Source organism: Erythranthe guttata, chromosome 11 (genome assembly GCF_056151865.1).
Source record: "Erythranthe guttata isolate IM_541 chromosome 11, IM_541, whole genome shotgun sequence".
Classification (NCBI taxonomy): Eukaryota; Viridiplantae; Streptophyta; class Magnoliopsida; order Lamiales; family Phrymaceae; genus Erythranthe; species Erythranthe guttata.
This window is the reverse complement of record NC_142543.1, coordinates 9,217,114-9,231,590: the sequence shown is the minus strand read 5'-3', so window position 1 is coordinate 9,231,590 and position 14,477 is coordinate 9,217,114. Positions and strand designations below refer to the sequence as shown.

The window sequence follows — 14,477 nt, the reverse complement described above, 5'->3', positions numbered from 1 at the left end:
GAATCATAGAGCATAGCTGAATTCTAATATGTTTTACCAGACTATGTAAAATGAGGTTAACTTATTAATATGATCAGCATACGAGACCCCACAAGCAGATCTGCAATGAAAGTGTTTACATTTATTAGTTGGAATGGCAGTCGAGAATCGTAGCATAAATTAAACAATCGATAGCAGACCTCATTTGATTAAAGGTAAAAAGAAAAATTGTGCAAAGGAAAAACAAACCATAAATTCAGCTACAGAGGTTTGCTTCACATTTGCTTGTTTGCCACACGCCTCAATTTTCTAAGTTGTAGTTGCCTCATCACTTTCACCTGCTTCAACAATGCATGGTCTTAAAATAAGAAAAAAATCACCAAAACAGAGCAAAACAAAAACAGAGGAGTCGAGGTAAACGAAATGTTGATTTATATGCCTATAGAAATCAATTAACCTAAGTTGTAACAGTTAAGTTGTGGAAACAGTATTCAGTTACAACTATAATTCTTGTGTTAACACAGTTATAAACTACTTAAAGCAAATAAACGAACACAAGGAATTAATGTGGTTCAGACACAAATGTGCCCTACATCCACGTGGACCTGCAAACACGATTTCACTAGTTCAGATTTACAGTGTACATTAATAGGACTTATTAAAAACACTAAAGACTCCCTCTTTATGTAATATGCCGTTCTTGTACACAACTCGAACTTCGTGTTTCTTCCAACAGCAGCTCCACCCGCGTGCCTTGAACTTTCTTCAAGCCTGAACTCCCTTCAGAAAACGCGGCTGATCTCCTTTGAGATCTATACAGCAAATCTGTATATGTTGGCACAGTGCAACGATGGCACAGTCCTGCTCCGCAGAACGCCTTGGCAAAACTTCGATGCTATGAAGAGGTTTTTCTCCCAAATAATGCCCACGGTTCTTGTATGTCTTGGAGGCTTATATAGCCACGAAAATAAGCCCTAAGACCTAACTTGAACCCCAAGAAATCTATTTAACTAGGTAATAGAATCCTAGTTGATTTCTACTTCTATTCTAGATAAGTACAAAACATACCTAACTAGAATAAAATACATGGAAATAAATCTAAGTCCTAATAGAAGTATTATAAGAATAGGACTCTAATAAATTCCAAAATAAATATGGAAAACAAATATTTGCCAATCTTTTAATTCCAAAACTTGGCGGATTTCCTCAATCTTCAATAACCGGAAATATGGCGCCAACAATCTCCCCCTTTGGCATAGATTGGTCAGAATCCATATTTAACAAGAACTCCCCCTGCATATGAGATTTTCTCTCTTTGCAGGAATGATTAACTCCCCCTGCATCACATACTGTTAGTACAACAGAAGTTGCAACACATAGATGTTGTAACAGAGAAATTTCCTGCAGCACAAAGTTATCCAAAACAAAGCCCAAGGCACAAAATAAAGATAACTAAGGTGATATCCAAAAGGCAGGAAAGTAATCATAACTATAACAGTCCTAAATAAGACATAAATTTAAGCAGTTCAAAAAGGACAACAAAAAGGTTTTTCAGAGAAACTTCCCTTAATAATCATAGTCGGAGAGCTGATCATTATCATGAGAACTGTTGGACGCTTTGCCTTGCGGTTGTGGACTGCTGCTTCATCATTGAAGTTTTTGCTGGGGCATGCGGAGTTGCATCTGGAGTTGTTGCTACTCCCCCTTTCTGGCCAGACTGTGCCAAAGTTTTAAGAAGCTGGTCCTGAATAGACGAAAATCCCTGAGCAAGCTGAGCCTGAATAGACTCCTAAAAACGAGTGAGCTCATCATTGGTGACCACATCAACTGGCAGCGGAATAGAGGCAGAGACAATGGGATCCTTTTTCGCGCGAGAGGCCGTCTGAACAACAGAGGGATCGATAGGAGGCAGATCAGCAAAATGTTCAGAAAGGACCTTACCTTGGATAGTGATTGGACGGCCAGGAGGATCCAACAGAGTGGCATCACGAGTGGGCAGGCCTTGTTTGATCAGAAGCTGATAGATCAGAGAAGGAAATGGCAGATGCTCACGCTCGGTGCTGGAATTGGCTAACAACCCAATCTGATTGAAAATCAAATCACCAATATTGATTTTATGGTCATGAGTGTCCATAGAACCAGATGTCATGGGCCCAGAAGCATTAAGTAAACTCTTCTTCGCCTTGAAAGCAACTAAGAAATGTTGTGACAGTGAGTGATAGGTCAACGAGGGAAAAGACAGACACTCCAACTTTTTGTGCGAGAGTTAGCAAGAGCTCCATTTTGAGCATAGATGTACTCCCCAATGTTGATAAATACAGCATGAGTGACGCTTCAGGGAAACTCAGCATACAGTGATCACAACGGTTGTGGTGTACTTGACACAAAGGGCTAAACAGTGATTTGATTCTTACACCGGTAAAATCTTTATTCAATTCAGGAGCCACATTGAAAAATTTCCCTTCGCAAGTAACCGCGAGTCCCATCAACGGAGAATCAACAGAGAGTTAGGACTCTGGTGAAGATTCTGATGACTCAGATCTAGTTGGATGTACGGCAGTAAAGGCAGCATAAGTCTGCTCTGAAAGAGATTGGTGGCCACTCGAAGCGTATGACTCATCCTCAAGACCATAATTGCTCTCAAGCTTCCTTTGAGGCCGGCGAAGCTGCACATGAGAGAGATGGGAACTACAGAGACCACTGTTGTCGTCACAGACTTTGACGTTTTTCCGGACTTCTTGTCGGACGGCGATGCACAGTTGTTTGTGCTTCCTCATTTCAGCCCCCTCGACCGATTTGTCTCTTTCCATAGTAAATCTGTGGAGCACAGAAAAGAGAAGAAACGAGTAGCTTTCGAAAAACATAGAGAGATAGAGTATAAGAAATATTGAGAAATCCTAGAAGCCCTAAAGATAGGATGATAACAGATTCCACAAACATCATGATCAAACAGAAGTATATTCTCACATGCTTCTTTAGAGATTCGAACAGATCACGTATCAAGACAGCCATGTGTCAACAGTCAGCCCGAGGCCACAATAAACTCAGAAACCCTAGAAGGAGCAGATATTTAAAGCACAGAGATCGAGAAAAGAGGCAGAAAAAGAGAGGACTATTCAAATACCGGATATTTTCAAATCAGAAGAAGATCCCACAATCTGTGACCAATAACAAACAAGATATTCTCCACACGAAACATCAAAAAATAGAGAAGGCAGATGACATGGCCATAGCCACGTGGCCAGAGACAACTAGTAGCAAAAAAATTCACAAAGCCCATATAAAAAATCAAGAAAAAATTTTAAAACGAAAAACATGAAAAAATCACATCTTTTAAGGAAAAGAAAATCATGAGGATCACAAGATTAAAAGTTGAGGGCTTGGTTTTCATGAATTAATTTGATAATCTTAAAGAAAATCACAATAGAAGGCCACCGAGCAAACTCTTGGATGCACGATATAACTATAACCCCATGACCATACTCAAGAAACCATAATTTAGGTAATTTTCTTAGGGTTATGAATGCGTATGCGATTAGCACAGCAATTCGATCGTGGACTTCAAGGAGAATTTCCTAATATATGCTTGAATATCATCCCAACTTTTCTCTCTCTCTTTTTTTTTTTTTTTTATTCAATTTGGACTAATCTCCTCCTCCCTTTTTTTTTTTCTTTTTCTTTTTTTTTTTTTTTTTTTTTTTTTTTTTTGAATTCGAACCATTTTTCTTCTCCTCCTTTTTGTTGATATGATGTTCAAGCAAACATTAGGAGGGCAACCTCCTTAAGAATCCACATAACTTTTAAATAGAAGTCAGGGATGCATATGCGCGGTAGCATAATTCTCCCAATAGATGTATGATCTTTGAGATGAATGAGGTCATAGACATTGATCACTCCCGATAGAGGGGGCAGCACACTTCTATTATGGCTAACTGTGGAAACAAAAATTAATTCACAAAAACTAACACACAAACAATTAGTCAAAATGAACCTCCCATCATTCCTATTCCAAAAACAATGATGTCACATTTAGGTGACACATATAATGTCCGATTAAAAAATTCAAGTGCAATCCGGACACAAATATTAATTGCACTATCATAGAAAATTCAGTTTAGCACATGGCAAATTCCAAGCGCTTTACGCAAGGAATCAAACCTAAGGAAGTCGAGGGGCTTTGTGAAAATATCAGCTAATTGATTGTCTGTGGACACATAATCTATAGTCACACGTTTCTGCTCAACTAATTGTCTGATGAAATGAAGACGAATATCTATATGTTTTGTCCTAGAATGTTGAGCATGATTTTTTGAAATATTTATGGCACTCTCATTATCACAAAGAACATGCAACTCTTTTTCACGAAAGCCATAGTTATTTAACATATGTTGCATCCAAAAGAGTTGAGTGCAACAGCTACCTACAGCTATGTATTCACACGCAGCATTAGATAAGGAAATGGAATTTTGTTTCTTACTGTACCAAGATACCAAATTGTTACCCATGTAGAAACAACCTCCTGTGATGTTTTTTCTGTCATCCACATCTCCTGTCCAGTCAGCATCACCGTTCCCTGCAAGACAATTGTGAGTATCTTTTGAATACCATTTTCTCAATTCGGGTGTTCCACTAACATATCGGATAATGCGCTTTACAGCACTCAAATGACTCTCTTTAGGGCTTGCTTGGTACCTAGCACAAATACCTACACTGAAACGAATATCATATCTGTTAGCAGAAAGGTAAAACAAACTTCCTATCAAGCTCCTGTATAATGTGGAATCATCGTCTGTGCCATCACAATCTCGTCCCAACTTCTCAATTGAGGTCATTGGTGTTGTTAAAGGCTTTGCCTTTTGCAACCCAAATTTACTTACCACGTTCTTGGCATATTTGCTCTGTGAGATAAATACCTCATCCTCTAGTTGCTTTACCTTGTCATTGCTCAGAACCAGTTCCCACATGTCATTTCGAGAAAACTGCTCAAGTTCCTCAAGCTTGGCTAATACCCAAAATTCATCAAGAATTGCTTCTTTGATGTTTTTTGGTTCAACAATGGAAGTGAGATAGACATACCTGACCATTTCCTGGTAGTCAACCTTGGGTTTATTGCAAGTTTTCATACCTTCTTTACCAGTGGTAACATCTTCAGTTGTGACATAAGATGTCGGCACTGATACTTCTGTGATTTTGTCTTCTGGTATTTCTCTTCCAATGCTCTCAGTTTGTTTCCCCATTAGAAATTCACCACATAAATCTGGTGTATTGGAGTTTAGTTGGGGAACACCTTTCACACAACCTGCATTGATATTTCGTATTAGATCCTGAAAATTCAAATTCCCCAGTCGATGATAACACATATCTGTGATATCAGAGGTGCCGAGGGGACACTGTTCAACTTGGTCAGTTTGATCAATTTTATAACAATTATCAGAGGATCTATAACCAGATAGAACACACCTGTGGTTTCGATCAAACACTTCACACTTACGCTTGGTGAACAACACTGAGTCGTATAGATCACATAGCTGACTTACGCTGAGTAGGTTTGATTTCAAACCCTCTACATACAGAACGTTGTCAAGGTTAGGTAATCCTCCAACATCCAAGTTACCTTCTCCTTTCACAAAGGCCTTGTTTCCATCACCAAGAGTAACTTGTCCACCAGACACATTTTGCAGGTTCTTTAAGTAATTAGGTACACCTGTCATATGCTTGGAGCAACCACTATCAAAATACCAAGAGTTCGTAGTACATGCTTTTAAAGAAAGAATAGCAGGAAAGCAGTTTGCATTATACTTATTCATCCATTTATTATCAGAGTATCTTCTTTGGGAATTGTGATCCCATGCAGCGGAATTGGATGATTGATATGCTAAACTCTTATTTATCAACTTCCATCTTTTAAAGCATTTTGGCCTAACATGTCCTACTTTGTGACAGAAATGACAAGTTGGCACAAACTTTTTTGTATAAGACTGTGGGGCAACATGTTGTGGAGTAGGTTTGACAGTATTATTCACAAAATTAATTTTTCGATTTGGATTAGGTTTACCATCGAACTTACTCCCAATATAGCCAAGACCAAGTTTATCAGGATTTGAGGGATGAGCATTTAAAATTTCATCTAACCTGTTTGAAGGAAAAATCGTAGTGCGATTTAGCTTACTGGTTGATGCCTCTAATGTTGTTGCAACAGGGGCGTTGCCACACTTCAGGTTGAGGCAGGGTTCAGCATTTATCTTTGGAGCAGGATTTTTCTTGATCTCCCTTGCTTTATTGCAATCGTTGTTTCGCAAATGTCTCAGCAATTCTTTTAGATTGTCAATATCCTTCAAAGCAAAATCCTGTTTTACCTCCAGTACCTCATTTTCCAATTCTAGCTCATCGATTCTGGCCTTGAGATTGACTTTAATTGCTTCATTCTCCTCTTCTAGTTCCTTCACTTTCTCCTTCAAACACCTGTTTTCATCACCAACCTCATGACATTGCTTTAGAAGATCATTCAGTTGCTGTTGAATCTTCTCAATGGAGCATTCTTCATCATCTTCTGAATCTTCTTCTCCTGTGGGCAAAAAAACAGTGTTTAAATTTCTATGATTCTCGAGATTACGAGTAGCATACCTGAGGTGTGGTGGCTCAGTGCATGTGACATCATCTTGTGTCACGCCAGTAACCCTGCATGTACCACAGAAGTCAATACTTGTTTCAGCATCACTTGCTTCACTGTCATCATCAGATTCAGAGTTATCGTCACTCCAGGTTGTGGCAAGTGATTTTCCTTGCTTCTTCTGAGTGTTTGCACATTCAGATTGAATATGACCATAGCCACGACATTCTCTACATCGAATCCCCTTCCTAACTTCTCGCTTGTTTGTAGGACTTCTGGGATGTCCATTCATTTTCACGAGTTCTCCGAAGTTTTTGGCTATTAGAGACATGGATTTTGTTAGCTTGACTTCGAGTGCTGTCATGGGAGCTGAGGGCACGGATGGTGTCACAACAGACACAGTTTGTAAAGCGATTTTTCTCTCTTTATCCATTCTACTGATGTTCAGCTTGTTTTCAAAGGTCTGTAGATTTCCGATCAGATCTTCAAGCCGCAATGAGTCCACATCACTTGCTTCCTCTATAGCAGTGACCTTATATGCGAACCGGTCTGGCATAGATCTCAGCACTTTACGAACAAGTTTTACTTCAGGGTAAGTTTCACCGAGGCCATGGGCTTCATTTGCGATGTCGCATAATTTGGAGTTGAAATCGCTCACGGTTTCAGTTTCCTCCATCCGAAGATCCTCAAAACGAGTAGCAAGCATCTGAAGTTTTGATAATCTAACAGAGGTAGTCCCCTCATAGGCTGTTTGAAGTTTTTCCCATGCTTCCTTGGCACACTCACATGCTGAGATGATTTTGAATTGATTGATATCAATTCCATTGAATATGGCATTCAATGCTTTGGAATTCATATTTGCGGCAATCTGTTCAGTTTTGCTCCAGTCTTTTTCATGTTTCTCAGTTTGAATTCCTTTTTCATCTGTGGCAACAGGTCGTTTCCAGCCAGTCAGAACTGTGCGCCAAGCATCTTCATCCATTGACTTGATGAACATCTTCATCTTGGTCTTCCAATAAGAGTAATTGGTTCCAGTAAGCGGTGGTGGGCGAGTCGTGGAACCGCCTGCCATATGAGCATTCATAGTACCTATGGAAGAAAATGGCAAATAAATCAAATTCCCAAAATCACACACTATGTTTATCTAGTGAGAGGCTCTTGATGCCAATTGTTGATTTATATGCCTATAGAAATCAATTAACCTAAGTTGTAACAGTTAAGTTGTGGAAACAGTATTCAGTTACAACTATAATTCTTGTGTTAACACAGTTATAAACTACTTAAAGCAAATAAACGAACACAAGGAATTAATGTGGTTCAGACACAAATGTGCCCTACATCCACGTGGACCTGCAAACACGATTTCACTAGTTCAGATTTACAGTGTACATTAATAGGACTTATTAAAAACACTAAAGACTCCCTCTTTATGTAATATGCCGTTCTTGTACACAACTCGAACTTCGTGTTTCTTCCAACAGCAGCTCCACCCGCGTGCCTTGAACTTTCTTCAAGCCTGAACTCCCTTCAGAAAACGCGGCTGATCTCCTTTGAGATCTATACAGCAAATCTGTATATGTTGGCACAGTGCAACGATGGCACAGTCCTGCTCCGCAGAACGCCTTGGCAAAACTTCGATGCTATGAAGAGGTTTTTCTCCCAAATAATGCCCACGGTTCTTGTATGTCTTGGAGGCTTATATAGCCACGAAAATAAGCCCTAAGACCTAACTTGAACCCCAAGAAATCTATTTAACTAGGTAATAGAATCCTAGTTGATTTCTACTTCTATTCTAGATAAGTACAAAACATACCTAACTAGAATAAAATACATGGAAATAAATCTAAGTCCTAATAGAAGTATTATAAGAATAGGACTCTAATAAATTCCAAAATAAATATGGAAAACAAATCTTTGCCAATCTTTTAATTCCAAAACTTGGCGGATTTCCTCAATCTTCAATAACCGGAAATATGGCGCCAACACGAAATATGAGAGAAAATAGATTTTTACCCGGTAAATAGGTATGGACATGGCACCTGTTGCTGGAGGAAGATCGGTGACCATCTTGCCATTATCCAGAAAACCTCTCGAAGTGGTGAATATAGGTAAATCAGGGGATCTCGTTTTCGCTGCATTTGAATTCCAAGAAGCATAAGAATTTTTAATCGTTGAACCTATCGGTTGTGTTTCAGCAGCCCTTCTAGAAGGTGGTGTAGCTCTTGATGCCTTCTCGTGTAGTTCCATCTGTTTACGCCTCTCGTTTTCGAGCTATATATGCTTTGACATTCTCCTGCGTGTTAATTTCAGGCGAAGATCTTTTGAATCTACAGCAATAAAGTTTAAATAAACCATGAAATTTATTGATTAAAAAGAGACGAAAAAATGTAACACAAGAGAGCATCTATTTTAGAAAATTAACTATTACCGTCTAAACGGCTGTTGTACCCGTAGCTCCGTGCACTCACGCCCACTCTTATTCTGAATCAACAAATCATACAAACAAAAATTGTTAATTTCCACTTATACAAATGCATAAGCTAGAAAGTAAATTGAAATCAAATACCAGTAGAAAGGTGAAAGCAACAATCACCTTTTGGCATTGCTAAATCGACGATCGTCACTGCTCCGAAAAGACTCCGACGACGGTCTTTTGCTTCCGGATAGCGCCAAAGCATTCCGGTGAACTCCATTAGAATCTCTCGACGAATCCTTCACCACCTTCTGCGCATCACGAAAAATGCAAACACCCGCAGAATTAGCTTAAGTATCAAAACGACGACGATCGGAAATCTCGTTTCAGATGAAAAGTAATTAAGACAGGATTGCAAAATTAAGTAGTCCACAGTCATGGACAACGAAAACAAAAAGGGGCAAATTTACATGAGTCTCTAAGCATACTGTAAACGCTGTTCTTACACAATCGAAATCGAATGTAAATATTAATTAGTCTATTTTACGAAATTAACTATTACCGTCTAAACGGCTGTTGTACCCGTAGCTCCATGCACTCACACCCACTCTCATTCTGAATCAACAAATCATACAAACAAAAATTGTTAATTTCCACTTATACAAATGCACAAGGTACAAAGTAAATTGAAATCAAATACCAGTAGAAAGGTGAAAGCAACAGTCACCTTTTGGCATTGCTAAATCGACGATCGTCACAGCTCCGAAAAGACTCGTACGACGGTCTTTTGCTTCCGGATAGCACCAAAGCATTCCGGTGAACTCCATTAGAATCTCTCGACGAATCCTTCACCACCTTATGCGCATCACGAAAAATGCAAACACCCGCAGAAATAGCTTAATTATCAAAACGACGACGATCGGAAATCTCATTTGAGATGAAGAGTAATTAATACAGGATTGCAAAATTAAGTAGTCCACAGTCATGGATAACGAAAACAAAAAGGGGCAGATTTACATGAGTCTCTAAGCATACTGTAAACGCTGTTCCTACACAATCGAAATCGAATGCAAATATTAATTAAATCGAACAATTTAAAGAGGCAGCAATACGGAGAAAAAACGAGGAAGAAAAGAAACAGACAATTCTTACAAAATTGAAGCTCTATTAACGGTGATACAAACATCATTATATCAACACCTTAAAACAGATAAGAACGAAAAAAAATGCAACCCTTTTCAGCAATTTGAAATAAAACCTGGGAACTTAGGTGGCAAAGAGAAGAAGGAGGTGGGGGTTGCACAGAGAACTTAGGTGGCGGAGATGCGGGATAATATTAAACAAAGATAGAGGGCGGCGTCTGCAATTGGTTGAAAAAAGAGGTGGGAAGTGATGTTGGCGGCAGGGGCGGTGGGCATCGGACGAAGCGCCAGCGGCGGACGTGGAAGCGGCGAACGGTGGAACGGTGGAGGTCAACAATTGTGGCCAGATGTGGAGGCCCACCCTGAAACGACGCCGTTTTCAAGCAATCGGATTAAAAGAAAATGGAAAAAAGAAGCAGAGGCGTCGCGGTCGAGCAACTTGGGAAGAAAAGGGAAAAGAAAAGAACGCGGCCAGCTGATTGGAGAGGAAGACGAGAACAACGACGTTTGGTATTTAAATAGGGCAGAAAAAAAGCAAAAAGAAAGACATAAAAAAAAAGGGGACGATCCCCATATATATGTACTTATATATATATATATATATATACTAGTGTAGAGCACCGCGCAATGGGCGGTGCCGGGTGCCTCGGGTGAATACAAGAACTTATCGTATTATGTTTTTCGATATACTTTCATAAATCGATTTTTAGGCTGCATCTTTTTTTATCTTTTTTTTTACGATTAGGTAAAATTTTGGTGGAGCGACTGGGAAGATGGAGTAAGTATAGGGGTGATTCTTCAATTTTCAAAACTGTGTCGGACGGGAGGTGGATTTGTTGTCTTAAATATCAACAAATCGATCAAATTTTACGATTTACGATTTATGAAAACTTTAAAGGTATTATATTATTTATGATAAACTTGTGATAATAAATGTGGCGAATATTTTGGATATTGAAATCAAATTTGTAATTAGGGTGGAGCGGCTAGGAATATGGAGTAAGTATAGGGGTGATTCTTCAATCTTCCCAACTGTTTCAGCCAGAGATGTGGATTTTCGGAAATTACAACTTGATTTCCACTTGGGGGCATTTCCGGTTTAAATACTTTAAAATGGTATATAATATAGGGACCAAAATAGTAATTATAACACGTTTATTATAAATAATATAATAAATTATTGTTTTCTTAAATCGTAAATCGTAAATCGTAAAATTTGATCGTTTTGTCGATATTTAAGATTTATTTTAACATTTGAATCGACTTAGGTATGAATAATTGAATCGTAAGATTTGAATCGTAAATCAAAAGATTTTAAACTCGGTATTGTGAATTTTCGTAAATTCGCAATACCGAGTTTAAAATCTTTCGCATATTGCAAGAGAGATCCACTTTGGGGTTAAATCTGCAATTTGGGCGGAGCGGCTGGGAATATGGAGTAAGTATATGGGTGATTCTGCAATTTTCAAAACTATTTCGGCCAGGGAGGTGGATTTCCAGAAATTACAAATTGACCCCAACTTGGGGTGAATTTCTTGTTTAAGGACCAAATTAAAAAAAAATGTATGTAATATATAGGGACCAAAAATCGTAAAATTTGATCGATTAGTTGATATTTAAGATTTATTTTAACATTTGGATCGGCATAGATAAGAATGAATTGAATCGTAAATCATAAGATTGTATGCTCGTTATTACGAATTTTCGTAAATGTGGCGGATATTTTGGATATTGAAAGAGAGATCCACTCTTTGGGGTCAAATTTGCAATTTCAGCGAGGGAGGTGGATTTTCGGAAATTACAAATTGACCTCCACTTGGGGGCATTTTCGGTTGAAAGGCCGATATTAAAAATGGTATATAATATATGGACCAAATCTGTAATTATAACATGTTTATTATATATAATATAATAAATTAAAGTTTTCTTCAATTGTAAATTGTACAATTTGATCGTTTTGTCGATATTTAAGATTTATTTTAATATTTGAATCGACTTAGGTATGAATAAATTGAATCGTAAGATTTGAATCGTAAATCATAAGATTCTAAACTCGGTAATGCGAATTTTCGTAAATGAGTCACACGCGATTATAGCTAAGGAGGACTTGAAACATACTGCGTTGGTGGCGGATATTTAAGATATTGCAAGAGAGATCCACTTTGGGGTTAAATATGCAATTTGGGTGGATAGGCTGGGAAGACGGAGTAAGTATAGGGGTGATTCTGTAATTTTAAAAAATGTTTCGGCCAGGGAGGTGGATTTCCAAAAATTACAAATTGACCCCCACTTGGGGTGCATTTCTGGTTTAAGGACCAAAATTAAAAATAGGTATAATAATATAGGGACCAAAAATCGTAAAATTTGATCGATTTGTTGATATTAAAGATTTATTTTAACATTTGAATCAACATAGATATGAATGAATTGAATCGTAAGATTTGAATCGTAAATCATACGATTTTACGCTCGCTATTGCGAATTTTCATAAATGTGGCGGATATTTTGGATATTGAAAGAGAGATCCACTTTGGGATCAAATTTCCAATTTGGGTGGAGCGGTTAGGAAGATTGAGTAAGTATAGAGGTGATTATGCAATTTTCAGAACTGCTTCAGCTAGGGAGGTGGATTTTCGGAAATTACCAATTAACCTCCACTTGGGGGCATTTTCGGTTTTAGGACCAAAACTAAAAATGGGATATAATATAGGGACCAAAATAGTAATTATAACACATTAATTATAAATAATATAATAAATTATTGTTTTCTTAAATCGGAAATCGTAAAATTTGATCGTTTTGTCGATATTTAAGATTTATTTTAACATTTGAATCGACTTAAGTATGAATAATTGAATCGTAAGATTTGAATCGTAAATCATAAGATTTTATACTCGGTATTGCGAGTTTTCGTAAATGAGTCACCTGCGATTATAGTTGAGGAGTCGAAGCATACTGCGTTGGTGGCAGATATTTCGGATATTGCAAGAGAGATCCACTTTGGTGTTAAATTTGCTATTTGGGTGAAACGACTGGGATAATGGAATAAGTATAGCGGTGATTCTGCAATTTCCAAAATTGTTTCAGTCAAGGAAGTGGATTTCCAGAAATTACAAATTGACCCCCACTTGGGGTGCATTTCTTGTTTAAGGACAAAAATTAAAAAAAAAAATGTATGTAATATAGGGGACCAAAAATCGTAAAATTTGATAAATTTGTTGATAGTTAAGATTTATTTGAACATTTGAATCGACATAGATATGAGTGAATTGAATCTTAAGATTTGAATCGTAAATCATAAGATTGTTTGCTCGTTATTGCGAATTTTAGTAGATGTGACGGATATTTTGGATAGTGAAAGAGGGATCCACTCTTTGGAGTCAAATATGCAATTTGGGTGTAGCGGTTAGGAAGATGGAGTAAGTATAGGGTTGATTCTGCAATCTTCACAACTATTTCAGCCAGGGAGGTGGATTTTCAGAAATTACAAATTAACCTCCACTTGGGGGGCATTTCCGGTTTAAGGACCAAAATTATAAATGGTATATACTATAGGGATCAAATATGTAATTATCGCAAGTTCATTATAAATAATATAATAAATTAAAATTTTCTTAAATTGTAATTCGTAAAATCTGATCGTTTTGTTGATATTTAAAATTTATTTTAACTTTTGAATCGACTTAAGTATGAACATACTGAATCGTAAGATTTGAATCGTAAATCATAAGATTTTAAACTCGGTATTGCGAATTTTTGTAAATGAGTCACACACGGTTATAACTGAGGACGAGTCGAAGCATACTGCGTTGGTGGCGGATATTGCAAGAGAGATCCAATTTGGAGTCAAATTTGCAATTTGGGTAGTGCGGCTGGGAAGATGGAGTAAGTATATAAGTGATTCCGCAATTTTCAAAAATGTTTCAGCCAGGGAGGTGCACTTCCAAAAATTACAAATTGACCCCCACTTGGGGTTCATTTTTGGTTTAAGGATCAAAAAAAAAAAGGTTTAATAATATAGGGACCAAAAATTGTAAAATCTGATCAATTTGTTGATAGTTAAGATTTATTTGAACATTTGAATCAATATAGATATGAATGAATTGAATCGTAAGATTTGAATCGTAAATCATAAGATTGTATGCTCGTTATTGCGAATTTTAGTAAATGTGACGGATATTTTGGATAGTGAAAGAGAGATCCACTCTTTGGAGTCAAATATGCAATTTGGGTGTAGCGGTTAGGAAGATGGAGTAAGTATAGAGATGATTCTGCAATCTTCACAACTATTTCAGCCAGGGAGGTGGATTTTCGGAAATTACAAATTAACCTC

General features: G+C 37.6%; 1 long non-coding RNA gene across 1 annotated transcript; it reads right to left on the bottom strand.

Annotated features, from left to right (window-relative positions):
- Positions 1 to 12: 12 nt before the first annotated feature.
- Positions 13 to 10,254, bottom strand: LOC148766958 (uncharacterized). The gene is made up of 7 exons (XR_016034243.1): positions 9,730 to 10,254; positions 9,565 to 9,617; positions 9,183 to 9,313; positions 9,018 to 9,070; positions 8,603 to 8,916; positions 229 to 317; positions 13 to 100 (listed from the first exon to the last, which is right to left on the bottom strand). It is a non-coding gene; the product is annotated as an uncharacterized LOC148766958 (long non-coding RNA).
- Positions 10,255 to 14,477: the final 4,223 nt, after the last annotated feature.